This window comes from Ornithodoros turicata, chromosome 2 (assembly GCF_037126465.1).
Source record: "Ornithodoros turicata isolate Travis chromosome 2, ASM3712646v1, whole genome shotgun sequence".
Classification (NCBI taxonomy): Eukaryota; Metazoa; Arthropoda; class Arachnida; order Ixodida; family Argasidae; genus Ornithodoros; species Ornithodoros turicata.
Window position 1 is genome coordinate 14,855,225 of NC_088202.1, and position 14,610 is coordinate 14,869,834.

Below are 14,610 nucleotides of genomic sequence, written 5' to 3' on the forward strand. Positions count from 1 at the left end.
TATATTTGCTGGTCCCAACGGAGATCATCCCATGAAGTATGAATCCCAGATATTTGAATTCTATAACAACAACAACACTTAGTGTAATCGAAGCATGATCTCTTGTAGGTGACACTGATTTTGACGGTTTTCGTCGCACTGATACACATTTGCCACATCGACAGCATGCATTACGACTATGGACTCTTGGAGATTGAGTTCATCGTGTTATGAAGAAATTTCAGAGTACAAAATGGAATGATCGGTAAATAACTTAACGATAACGTTGGTGCTCTCAATGATGTCGTTGATAGATATATCATAAACAGCAGAGGTCCAGGAACAGACCCCTGCGGGACTCCTGAGGAACTCGGAGGCGTGGAGTTTTTAGTTTTTTGTTATAGATAACAAACTCATATACCTATTGTTTAAGTATGATTCTAAGCATGCTATCTGACATGAAGCTTTAGTCATTTTTCAGAAATCCTGCAATAATACCAATTGTTTTGCGTGTGACACCATGTCGAACGCCTTTTCTAGGCGAATGAACATCACAGGCGCTTGCTTACTGTATGAGTAAACATAGACTAGTGATGTGTAAGCTCAACCAATAAGAGAACCGCGGCTGAACACTTGCTGATTAAGCTGTGATGTGCCGAGAAAACTGGCATGTGAAAATGCAGTATATGTTCAAAAAGCGTGGAACAAGTGCACAGCAACGAGATTGGGCAGCTTTCCACATGGTGCCCAAAAAGACTGGTGACTGGCGCCGTGTGATGGCTATAGAGCCCTGAACCGAGCCACACGTACCTGACCGCAACCACATTCCGCACATCCAAGATTTCGCCAGCCATCTTCACGCAGCAACCATGTTCTCAAAAGTGGATTTGGTGAGTGTCTAGCGCCAAATACCCATGACCCCCCAGATGTGCCCTAGACTGTAATCACTACCCCTTTTGGGCTGTTCGAATTCTATGGCATGCAGTTCAGCCTGCGGAATACGGTGCAAACCTTTCAGCACTTAATTGATACGGTCACGATAATCTATTATTTGTTTTCGCGTACTTCGATGACCTGCTAATTGCCAGTTCGACACCACAAGAGCATGTCACTCACCTCCGCGCCCTCTTTACTCTTCTCCCACATTTTGGCGTTGCCATCGATGCAGCCAAGAGTGTTCGGCGTTGCAGAGTTGGATGTACTGGCACCGCATCACCAGCAGTGGCAATACTTACCTGCCCTCGAAAGACCAAGTCATCCAAGACTTCACCGGCCATCTTCCGATCTTTACTGACCACAGATTGTTAACATTTGCGTTCATTTCATCTGGAACCACTATGCGTCCGGAAGATTCGCCGCCTCGCATTCGCCTCTGAATTAACCGATATCCGGCCTGTGACAACACCATAGCGGATGCACTCAGCCGCATCTCCAACTTCTCATCCGGTATCTCCCGCCTTTATCAGCTAGCCTCCACTTCTTTCTAGCAGCATTGGCTGAATTTTAACGTGGAAACGCCGAATTAACACGCGGCTGCCTCAGCGCCAGTTCTGCTTTGCCTCTTGATGGCATGCTCCTTCCGGGATAACTCCGGTTTACACTTTGCAAAATAAATTTCGAGAATAAACTCCTCAAAATAAATCACGAAAAAAATCCACGGTGTAAAGATAAAGCCGTAAAAATCAACTTTTGCGATATAAACGCTTCAGATTCAAACTTTCAAAATATATTATCTCTGATTGGTCGACAGGCACGACAGTCTCAGAGCAGCGAAGGCTTTTGGCTCCCACGTCTGAAAATAGTTCCTCGCAGTGTGTGACTCTTTGCGGTGGGCTGAGAACGAGAGTTCCGAGTCTGGACCCATCGTTTGCTGTATTTTTCGCCGGCTATCGGGATTCTGTTGACACTGCAGTTAGTGCTTTGTTCTGCTGCTCACCTGTCAAAATTGAGTATGTCGAACTCCGCATTCGTGTCGTAAGTCACCAAATCAGTTCCCGGTGCTGGTCCCAGCTATGGTGGACACCTGCCATATTGTGAACATTGCCGCGGATATCGACATTTTCCTACAGGGCTGCCTTGGTTGTGAAATCGGAGAGATGGACAATGACGATCGACGAAAAGGCCCGATACCTTGTGGATGTGTTGTGCTTGTCCGTCTGTGTGCGTTCGAGCCTCAGAACCGTAGAATCGTGAAATCGGACCTGCCTGTGTACTTTCCTGCGTGTGGTTTTCCTTGGGAGCCTACGTTCCGATAAATGCAGGGAACTGGTACTGGACACTCTCGAAATTCTTTTCTGCAAATAAGCTGCATACGAATGTGAAGAAACCGTTTGTTTATGTGCAAGTAAAAACTATTTTCTCTCCGATGAATAACTTATGTCAGCAGAGGCGCCTTCATTTTCTATAACCAGCGTACGGTAACCTCAAAGTGCACCAAATATGATTCTAATTTTAGGAACGACCACATTGATTCGCGCACCTTCCTAGACAACGATTTGCCATACGATGCAAAGCTGCAAGAGATGTATGTAGCAATAATACTTCAATCACTTTGTTTTCACCGGTCTTTGAATACCTTGGAACCTAACAATGCCATTTTCAAGGCCTTAAAAACCATGAAATTTTCTCACACATTTTTTTTATTCTTTTTTATGCGCGTGGATATACAGTGTAAATTCTGGTTATCTGATGTCGGAACTGAAGAAAACCAAGAGCAATAAGTAACTGAAATCAGAAGTGTGAGAAATGAAAGGCACCCTGTGATGTATTTGTTTGCCGTCCTTTCTCTCCTATGATCTTCACATTCAGATATCCCCAAGGACGCTTATTAACAGATCACTCTTTACACAAAGCACCCACGCGAAGAAGAGATATAAAATTTACAGTACCAGCTACATTGTATGCAATGGTACCATTGCACCTATTTTTACAGCTTATAAGTATTGTGCTGAAATATGAAATCGCTATAAAACCTGCATCCTGCGCTACATCACATTAAATGTGCTGGTTGCAGTTCTGCAGCGTTCTCTCCCTCATGTTCAAGTGGAAAGGCAAAAAGAACGCTCCAAGACTTACTCTTACACAACTATTATTTCAGGGCCATGTCCTTGTACTAAATGGTCCCGAGCGTGCTTTTGAGAACTGTAGCGGCACATAGGGAAACTGATATTGCATTTCCACCAACCCTCTATTTCCAATAAACGAGACCTAATTATTACATCCACTTCGGATGTAGAACATGTTGTCATCCCATATAACTGCAAAAATATGATTTCTCCAAGAATAAAAAAATCAATTCATGGACATAGCTAGCTTCGAGCTAGCTTCGAGTGTAGTTCAGTTCTAAAGAATTCCTGGCGCTGCCGAACACTATGACATCATTTGTTTACAGGCAGGAAGAGGTCCATTAACCAGTGGTTGCTGAAAATATACTGGTATTTGTGTTTTATGCGATGTATGGCCCACATTTTCCATTTGTTCAGCTATGCCACTGTGAGCTCCTACCCCAGACTAGTTCATTCCTCCTCTTTTTTCCTTCATGCGGTCACCTACATGTTATATTGCAAGGAAGCTAGCTGGTACTACCAGATCCAAACAGGTGACTTAACATGAACACAATCACATAGCAGAGTGAATAACAACCACCTTTGTTGACTTATCTTGCTTAGTCGATGGCGACCGAAGGTGGCATATTTATTTCCTCACCGTTTTTTTTTTATTGTTTTTGTTCCAGCTAAAAGCAGGAGCACTACACTGAGCAACAAGGCGTAATAAAAGCACGGACACGGCATAGAAAAGCAGAAAATTCAATTGCTAACCTTTGCCTCCGCAAGCATGGCTTTGGCATAAATGCTTTGCGCCGTGATAAAGGAGACTACAACTGTGTTCGCAGTACCATTTAAAAAGTTCGCACCTATACGGCCAGATTCCTGCCCCCATTGAGTGCAGATATTCTGATGCCTGCACAGCTTTATGCTGTTCTTTCGGGTGAAAGAAAGCTTGAAGACTGCATTCGTCGTGGCTCACTGCCAAAGACATACGGTTGGGGAAGAAATTACTGGGCATAAATCACAGTGAGGCATGCTCCACCCAGGCCACAAGGAGGTACTATTACTTTGAGCCACCTTCTGTTAATGCAGCAAAAACACCTATTTCCACTGAAAGAAAGTCTGTGTGCTTTTTTTTCTGTTGTGGTTGAAGGGCACACGAGATCATAATAAATTGTTTCCAAAAGCTGTAACGTCGCATTTTGACATGATCTGAGCCAATATGGTCAGCTGATGCAATAAGATCTACAGGAAACATATTCCAGCAGATTCTGGACATGCTATAGGAGAGGATCTGTCCTTGAAATGATGAGATTTGTTGACTTTTCAGGTGACTTCAGGTATATGAAAACAATAATAGACGTTGACGTCTTACGAAGCAGTGACTGCAAGTAATCTGTAGAACTGGGGAGAATAGTAGAATGCAAAATGTGTTCAAAGCGTGATATAGCATCATACAGATGGGATATGAATGAGCTGATGAAACATGACAATGCGTAAGACAAATACACCTGTAGGTTCCCAAAATGCAGGGAGTCGATTTTCGCAGGAGACAGCCACAAAGGCTTTTTCTTTTTCCACAAAGGCACAAGCTGCAGCACATTACGGTGACGGAAGTTTCTGTGTTTTTTTAAAGGACAATAATTTTTTTTCAATATGTTACACGGGAGGACTGGTTACACAAATAGGGGAATATTTCTTTTAGACGACCTATATGTGAATATACTGTCTGAAAAAAAAAAGTGTCATTTTTTGCAAGTGCTTGATATTCTCGAACACTTGGTTAAACAGTGCATATAGATCAGCTTGATTATGTAAAAGCCTGAGTCTGGGCACACAGAGGGATTACACCAAACACCCGTCCCTCTGTGTGCCCAGACTCAGGCTTTTACATAGTGGAATTCTTCCACCAGCTTGCCTGCATATACGCCATCTTGATAGATCAGCTTGATATTTTTAGTTGAAGCAAATCTCCATGCAGCAGTTTACAAGCAAAAATAATCTGGGGCCCCTTCAAGAATGCTAATTTGCCAGAAATTTATCATAAACTTAACCCAAAATGCGCCCCGTTCTTGAGTTCTCACCACGTCACTAGATTTATTCTCGTCCTACATGCCCTTTGGGATGGCAGACCCATGCTTCCCCTCTAACACCATTTAAGGAAAGCGCACAAATGATGTATATGTAGATGTCAGTAGGAAGCTCGCAAGGGACAACTTTTTCATATTTCGACACAGTTTAATGCGCCCGCATTGTTCAAGAAAACAAAATGATCAGAAAAAAAATTCACATTCCATATATGCGTCGTCCAAAAAATGCACACTATTTTTTTCAGTGATATTCAGTCAGGCTACACCCCTGGCTGGTTTTGGCTGGAATAGCCCAGACTGACATTTACACCAGCAGATGTATGTCATGACATTGAAAAGATGAAGTAAAAAAGTTATATGCATGTCATGACATTGAAAAGATGAAGTAAAAATGTTATATGCCTCACTATGAGTATTCTATGGCCAGCTTCCTTAATTTACTACTTTTCATAGCTTACACCTTGACGCGTGTTCGTTATCCTTCGAGCAAAGAGTTCGAATTGTTGGACATAAACGAAAACGGTCTAAGCGTGTTGCACTCCTCCGCAGGCAACTGAAGGACTAACTGAACTGCCCACGCGCGCAGCACCTTGTGTAGTGCTATTTCATGTCCGAAGTAACTTGTTCTTTTTTTTTTTAAGTAACTCAGTAACTGCGAGTTACACTTGAGGCTGAAGAACTTCGTTATTAACTTAGTTACATTTTCTAGACGGTAGCTTAACTCGTAACGAGTTCTTTCTGACGGGTTACTTCCCGATCTCTGGTTTCAACTGTATACCAAGAAATAACAAGCATGCGCTTATTTTTCTGCAGTCAAGATGTGAATTACGTCGTTGAATTGCAGGCTTCAGTGAAAAATCGTAACTGCTAGTGACGTAACATGTGACGCCAGTGTCTTTCACCACACCCCTTGTTATTCCATGAGAAGTTAGCATCACAATCAATGAGCTTGTATCGATGCACTTATGAAGGGTAATTTCATGTGTGCCGATGAACATAGTGCAGTGCAAATATAAAATGTAGTTTGTGGCTCTGGAGCACGCTCATATTCCGTATGCAATGTGAACCAGGAGAGCATTTTCTGGCATAAACATTAAGTGAGTGAAGCGTAAGAAATGTAAGCACTGTTTACGTGCATTTGACAGTCTGCATTTTTATTTCTGAGAGGCTCTCTTCGCAGCAGGAGGGCAAGGGTGCTGGCAGTGTGGCACATGTTCATCAAATGTAGAACCAGAGACACAGAAAAAAACTGACAGCATAAACTGATCTCAATAATGTAATTGTGTCTGTGTTTCTCTGTCTCCTGTTCTACATTTGTTAATCTTTTTGTGTAGTTGCTGGATTTCAGACCAACAGCAGGGGACAGCAATTAGAGAACGTTCAGAACATGCAAGGCATACATTTCTTCATTCTCCGCATTCCTCATTCAAATGACGTGGAAGAAGTAACCGTGCAAAGAAACAACCTAACAGTGAAGCTAGCTTCAGTACACTACAATATGGCACATGTAACAATACATAGTACACCTCAGTGTTTCACAAACCGTGGGTCAGGGCCCCAGTGAGGCTGCGATAGCCCAAGCGGGGTTTACACCACTTGTGGAAAAGAGAAAGCAGATGAAGTGGACAGAACCGACAGAACCAAGGAAACTATCTCGCTACAACTGCAATATATTGAAGTCGTTTTACAAAAATGCAAGTTCAGTACAGTGCACAACCAGTCGGGAACCAAGTTAACGCGCTGCAATGCTTTCAATCCAAGTGTGTCACATTATTCCTCACTGTATCATGACGAGACCATGGACCTACATCAGACGTCACTTGCGCGCAGTAGTATAACATTCATATTACTGTATACGTGTCAGGGCAGAGTTCAAGCTTCCCAAACAAGAGCGCGCACACACACATGCGCCGACGGAGGAGACGTCAGCTGTCGTACGCACAGCCATCCCGAAAGCCATGCCCATCTTCGTTGATGCACCCACGAATCCAGAGGAAGACAGCCGAAGCTCTCCCACTCGCATTAAGTACCTGTAGCTTGAACTGTAAACAGTTTGATGCACGCTTCACAAAACGAGAACAGCTTATTGTTGATTTCATGGGCGCGGCCATGCGAGCCGAGAAGCTGAGTTCGATGGTGGCGCTAGTCTTCGGTGCAACAATTTCCAGAGTGAACCGTCCTCGATCAGCTCAGATAGGTCAACGCTTTTTTATTCTTTTTCTTTTTATTATTATTATTTGTCTTTCATTTCCAATTCTAATTTCAATTCCAGATCAAGGGCTCAACCGCTCAGCGCTCTGACACTAATGCGACTTAGAGTCAATAAATAGTCTCTGTTATAAAAACAGCGGTGCAATTTCACAGTGTGTAGCAAAGGAACGGGGAACTCTCGCTTCCCTAAGGGGAAGAATACTTGAAGTATATTTGTGTACTTAGTAAAGCAAGCACCGCCCATCACCTGCACTCAGCGTCGACTATATCATTGACCGTGCTCATACAGGTAGAACGATGTGAGAGCTGCTGAGCTTTCAGCCTGATATTATTTTTGGCGCCAGCGTATAGGCGTTTACGTGCTGCAGAATCAGACCTGAGAACACTCTTCCAAAGTTTATACATTGTATCACGGCAGCCTTCTCATGCATGGGCACCGTCACGCCGGGTTTCTTCAGCAAGTAAACATTTCCGTTGCAACACACTCAAAAAATTATGTGATTCATTTTCCTCTCTCTACGTTCCAGAAACATAGTGTCTGAGCCAAGACAATATAGTTGCCAGCGCAGCTGTCATACAGAAGTATATATAAGATCCCGTATCGTGAAGACCATCACCCAAACATGGTAGCCACGGTTTCGGTTTTGGCCCATTTGCACGTCAAAATTCAGGGATGTAAATTAGAACACACGTGCGTGTTTCAAAAATTTTAAACGTGGTGTGGCCTTCAACTAGAACAGTTTCCCATACCGGTATCTCGCTTTTGCTCAAGACCTCCTAATGAAAGGGCTAATTAATGAACTTAAGTAATTACTCATATTTATTAGTCATTATAGTCTTTCTTGGAAGAGATATGCGCCTGATGGTAGAACTGTGAAAATAACGCGCTCTCGTGGCTTTTTTTATACAAATTTGTTCGAGCTGAAACACGCACGCACACATACACGAACTAAACAGGAACGTGATGCAAAGGCAGTATAGCACACTTCGTGTTCGTAGCTCTTTTTAATAAAACATTTTTGTAATACAGCAACTAGAACAACCTGTACATTAGGTTCGCGTTTACGCGAGTGGAGGAAACCCATATCTGTAAGGTACACTGACATTCTAAATTCCATAATTCACTAAGATGTAATTTTTTTTTATGCGGCCGTTTTTCTTTCTTTCGAGAAACAGAAGGAGCAGAATTGCTGTCAATCTTTCTTCATGTTCATTTTAGATATGAGATGAACCCTTCATATCTCCATGCTTCAAATTATTATTCACAGTGGTAACATTTGTTTGAGTTTCAGAAACAAACATGCTCAAGCAAATGTACCCCATTTGTAGTACACCGTTTCAGGTTTTCCATTACGGAGACACCTCGCTTGCACTATTCTACTTTCCTTATTATCCGTAGGGACGTCGGAAGTCTTTCACGGCAAGGGGGACGGAGCCCTAACCTATCCTAAGCCAACCTAACCTAACCTGGAGGAGAGCACTGCGGGACATGGAGTTAGAGATTGAGAAATGCAGCATATACAAAAATAGGATCCACTAGAAATGGCTCGTCCAAGTGATCTAATGACGGTGGATGTTGTAATGCAGATGTGGAAGGCCATCTGGCGTTCTTGAATATCGTGAGGCGAAAAAACCTGTAGCGCGAGCCATTTGTACACTCAGGAGACAAAGTCCCGGTTTGACTTGAACACCCCTCTACTACTGTGCGCAAACGACGTATGCTTTAGGTTCGGGGGTCTCGTCATTACACAGTGAGAAATAATGCGATGGACCTGGGGATGGAAGGCATTGCCGCACGTTAGCTCAGTTCCCGAGTGTTTGTTGAGAACTGAACTTGAATTTTTGCAAAACAACTTCAAGATATTGCAGTTGTAGCGAGATAGTTTCCTTGGTTTTCTCGCATACTGCATTCACTTCATCTGCTTTCTCTTTTCCCCAAGTGGTGTGACCCCCCGCTTGGGCTATCGCGGCCTCCCTAGGTGCCCTGACCCACAGTTTTGGAAACACTGAGGTATATACTACTATTGTTACATGTGACACATTGTAGTGTGCTTGTGACTGATAATTTGTACTGTTATTTCTTAAACGTTATTTGAATAACTTTTATCTGACTGCACCATTAAATAGGAATTTTCCACAACGGCTTAGAATTATTTTTCATTTACGATGCTCCCACAAAAACCTTGGTGACAGGTTCTCTCTCATTAAATTCCTTTTGAGTTGTATTTGCACCGCTTACAGCATAATGTGAGAATGAGAAAATGTATGCTTCACATTTTCCCACCATCCTCTAATTGCTGCCAACTGCTATTGTGCTAAAAATCCAGCAACTACACACGAAAAAAGAAAAGTAAATTGACAAATGTAGAACAGACGACACAGAAAAACGACACGACAACATGATTGGGACTGTGTTATGCTGTAAATTTGTGTGTGTGTGTGTCTCTGGTTCTGCATTTTTGTATACGTGTGCCATGTTGCCAGCACCCTTGTGCTCTTGTCACAAAAAGAGCCTCAGACATCAAAATGCACGTTGTGGGAGGCACATAAACACTGCTTACCTTGGTAACCTGTATATAACAAGACATTTGAAAGGATTGCTAAATTAAAATTTAATAGTGAAATACATAATTCCAATAGAAGAGAGAGTAAAGATTGGAATAACAGGTAAATGTAAAGCACTGAGGTGTTGGCATTCTTCTGATGTGTATGATATACTGCTCTATTTAACCCATGACAAATATGTTGTCAAACATTGTAACTTCTTGCATTACATCAAGGTGCTATACCTGTTCATCTAAGTGACTTGTCTTTACACGGACATGTGGCAGTGCTCTGCAAGAAATCAGAGGTAAGACAGAAACCGTGAACAATGCCAATATTACTCGGGATGATATTGGTATTAATATTTCATATTGATATTGTATCGAGGGTCCTGCTGGCGCAGATATGGATATTTTACTGAATTTCGTGTCCACGAAACTACTTTGATGAGTGTGCTACCAGATGTTTCAGTTCTCTATTGTTGCAGATTTTGTTCACTTCTTCTGCCTAAGCAGACCCTTACAAAGTTTGAAAAATTTTGAGTCATCCAAAAGTACGAGTAGTGTCGATACCGCGGTGGGATTAACTAAGGCTACACATGCTAGGCTACCTTAAAATAGTTGCATGTGCATATTCTATATAAAATGTGTATGGCACAAAAATTTGATATGTCTACGATGAAAGATGAAAGTCACTGAAAAGGTTAGCCAGCTGTAGGGACTTTTCAGTGACTTTCATCTTTCATCGTTGATTTCTTAGGCAAATTGAGGCTTTGTTTGTATCTGTCCCCTCTATGTTGTTCCAGCCTCAGAACATCAGTTTCTCTCTTGATATGTCTGCTTGTTTGATATATCAAGCAAATATCGTGCCAAATTCGTGTTACCTATATGACATGCTACACCTGCTGAGATATGTTACGGGAAAGAAAGACTCCTGGAGCGATTAAAGGAAGTGCATACGAGTACATATGCTTTGCAAACAAGTTGTTCCAAAGTATATTGATGTTCGTGTTGAACTGGCAAAGCATTAGTCATCTCATAAGAAAGTGATGAAAGAAACTAGGGAGAAATGCAAAGCCATACACAAGCACTGCTGCATGGCCATGTTCACAATGGGCAATGACGCATTTCATTTTCCGTACCACGGACCGACTATGCTCATTGAGTCGTTTGCAGTGTTTATGATTGATGTAAGCCATGGCAACTACAGATGAACTTTGCAGACTGTACAATGATGTCTTTTGCGAACAAGGCAAACCTCAATATATTCCCTTGTAATTTTGGTCCTACTATTAATTGAGTTGAGGGTTTCACGTATTTAGGTGTACACCTCTCTTCCAATCTTTAGTGGAAATCGCACATTAGTTACATGTCTTCTAACGCTCTTTAAAAAATTGCCTTCTTGGAGTGCACACGAAAACTACCTTTTGTAGACACTCACTCTAAATATTTTCACACCTTTAAAGGTGTAAAATTGGTGTATTCTCATGTATTACACCTATTTTACACTCTAGAACCAATTGCCTTGAAAATTTTCGATGGTGTAACTATGGTGAATTACACCTTTTTATGAGACATTGTCATGGGGGTGTGATGAGGGTGCAACAAAGGGTGTATTTTGAGGTGGGACAGGCTCCATTACTCAGGCTAAATGTATTCCTGTTCCTGTGCAGTGTTGGAGTGCTTGTGGTACTCATAACTTAAGCTTGTGATACAAGTTGTGATATAAAGACCAAAAGCTCAATTACTCAACATTTGGTACACTGTCATATAACCCCTCAAGGTTACAGGACTATGTGGTATAGCTGTATTAAGTGATACGTTTGGATACCCTCATGCCTACGTAATGTAGGATATGTATGCTGCACGGCATAATGTCAACCTAGTAAAAGCATAACTATTCAGTTCCTGTGATTGTGTCTTATATGTATGATGCCCCCACATATCCACATCAATGACCTATAACGTGTGTGTGCCGTGCAACATGCAATGTCGTATTTTTGCTTCACACAGGTTACAGCTGAGTAGTATACCTAGAAAGTATTAAAAGTTCACTGCGAGAAAAGTATATTCTTGGCTTTTTAAAGAATATTTTACATGGCTGTGATCGAAGAGTGATGCCAAGATAGCCACAATGACACTCCAAAGTATCAAGCATGTGCCTTCTGTAAATACTAGAAACCCTATACTTTCGCAGTGAAGCTGTAATAATTTCCAGTTGCCACTTCTATGGATTGCAGGTTACATTACACCCTTCCATACAATTACACCCTTGATTTCTTGAGGGCGTTCCGTTACACCTAAAAAGGTGTGCGCCATGCACATGTTCTTTTACACCCTTTAAAGGGACTGTCGCACCCGGAACCGTGGTTACGAATCCAATACCAATGTGTTCGGTACACTACCACGAGCTATTTGCCAAATTTTCTCCTTCCGAAACTGACCGGGTGATGAGGAATCGAATTTAAAAGATCCGGTTTCGTTTTGATCCTCGAAAGCGCCAGCGCCAACAACATCGCGTGACGCAAGGTGGAATCTGGCTAATCCGCTGAGAAGGACGCTGTCGTCTGCCGCCAAGTCTGGGGCTGCTTTGTTTTTTCCGGCACGTCGCCCGTATTCACATGTGACACTTTCTAGTGACGCGGATACTATCACTACGCTTGCATCCTTCGCGTGAAATGTCGTTTGTAAACCGACGCAGCGTTCCTGACTCCAGGAAAACTTCCTTCGAAAACCTCGATGTTTGATTTCGCACGCCTAGGATACAGCTACAGCCAGACCCCAGACGAAGCGAAAGTTGGAAGCAGCTACATCACTAGCGGGTATCCAGATGAAGCAAGGAGCGTTCATGCTGTCCGTGTATGCTCCTTGCATTTCACCGATAATGTGTACCTGGATGAGAACATCATGCAAGTGCAACTTGGATTGACACAAAAAAGGAACGAATTGAAACTTGACGCCGTTCCGACAGTGTTCCACGAACAAAGCGAGCCAGTAACTTCGACAGTCAGTCACAATGTCTATGTAGTTTCCCAATCGGATCTGTCACTCTTGCGCGTGAGTAACTTAGCAGCAAAAGACGAAATCGGTACAACGTAAGGTATCCCTAACCAATGATTAATAACTAGATAAATAAAATACAATAAACAAGTAAAAGAACATGATGTCATTCATATGAACGTGATTGGCTTTTCTCGTTGTCGGACGCGTTATCACGAAACTTTCCCTGTTACTGAACCTGTGATTTGTGGAATGTGGTAGACATGATTGGTTTTTATGTGTATTACAGCTGCAGGCAGCTCGACAGGGTCAAGCGCAAGTGGTACGTATTTTACTTAAATATATATAATGTGTTTACAATTTTTGGACACAGAACAATTCGCAAACTATGAACCCCGATCACTAAAAGGAAGAACTGACGCTGTTTGTGTGCTGGTGTTAGAAACAGGCACCATATACAAGCAGTACCTCTGTCCGTAACATAAGCGCCATAAACCACTTCCCAGTTTCCTTTTATTTCGCTGTTTGTGTGCTGTAGGGCTGCGGTTTTTGCGGTTGTCGTAGCCAACTTGAGGTGCACTTTTGACGTTCTGTGTTATAGAAGGACCAGGTGCTGCTGATCCAAGTCCCATCCATCCATGAAACGGCATCAAACAATGTACATATGTGCACGGCAATTTTGCTGAGAGACCTGGTTTTTACACTAATGCCTTTACTACGCCTCTGACAAATTAGTATCTTCCAGAACAGTGCTTTCTTCATCCAAGTTCAAGAAGTAAAGAGAATGACTTCATGGCTTCTACTGACATCTCACAGCTACATGCCAAGACAAAATCACTTGAAAGAAGGAAAAGAAAAAAAAGGTCCGTTTCAGGTCCACCCAAATCTTTGTGCAGAGGCTGACAACAACAGCGTTATTGTGAGATGATGCTGATGCAGCGTTGAGATTGAGCCCTTGTTTTCTTTTTTGCAATGCTATACATTACTGCTGGTTAAATGTAAAATGATGCACCTACCTCCAGACATTAAAGGGGCTACCAGAGATGTAGTGTCAATTCAACAGAAAAGCTCTGCATGTTCTACGAGGCACTGTCACATAAGCATTGGCCAAATTTGCTGTCCTGTGAGCTTTGATAGGATATGCCGTAGATAGTAAGAGGCCGCTTACTGTAAAACGGAGGTGCATTATTCGAGTAGTGGGGTCTGAGGCATGAGGGTCATTTCAGGATGTACTAACCCTTCCAAAATTTTACATTTGATTGTGCCCAGAGATTGATCCAGATCCCCCCTAACACCCCGAGTTTTTTTCCTGTGTACCACTGTTATAATGAAACCGTCCCGTTTTCATTGCAATTGAAGTACTTACGAAACTGTTTTTTTTTTTTTTTTTTTTGTGAGTCCCCGCTTCAGATTCCAAGGGACATTGCCAGTGTGGTGGACGCTGATAACTGTCTGTGCATAGCAAATAATAAATATCTGTGCGTGAAGAGTTGGATGTGGACTTGTGCAATGGCTCTTGAATGGACAACACTCAGTCAACACAAAGATTTATTCACATTTGCGTAACTTATTGCCTGTCATTATAATAAATATTATAATATATAGACAAGAGGTAATGCTCTGCCAAGGATCTCTGAAGTTACAGTCTTGAAAGCTATTTTCAAAACAGTGGTGCTAAAAAAATTGGATCAATGGCAGCTATCAAAATTTGTTTTGCTGTATCAAGGCAGAACAATCTTC